We start from the raw sequence: 397 nt of genomic DNA, 5'->3' as shown, positions 1-397 counted from the left end.
AGGAGAGGACGCGGACGCGGATGAAGATGATGGCAAAGACAGACGAATGTCACAGGAGTGAAAAATCTCTGTGGAATGCCAAGAATGACAGGCAATGCGCTGGCAGGACCATATGAGGACTCATGGTGTAGATCATGGTGTGCTGTCACCAGCTGAACCCCATCAGACACTTCCACCGAGCCCTCAGCCAAAGACCTCCCCAGTGATCATAGCCAGGACTGGCTCACGGACAGCGCTGTCTTTGGACTGGCATTCTTGTTCATAGATAACAATCAGAGAGTTGAGTGTCTGACTGACTCATTGATATCACTTGATGTGAAGGGGCTTTTAAGCTTTGGATTCTCATTCAACGATGACTAACAGGAATGTGTGTGTGTGTGTTTGTGTGTGTGTGTGT

The sequence above is a fragment of the Sprattus sprattus genome (assembly GCF_963457725.1).
Source record: "Sprattus sprattus genome assembly, chromosome: 13".
In the NCBI taxonomy this organism is placed as follows: domain Eukaryota; kingdom Metazoa; phylum Chordata; class Actinopteri; order Clupeiformes; family Clupeidae; genus Sprattus; species Sprattus sprattus.
This window is presented reverse-complemented; position numbering follows the sequence as displayed.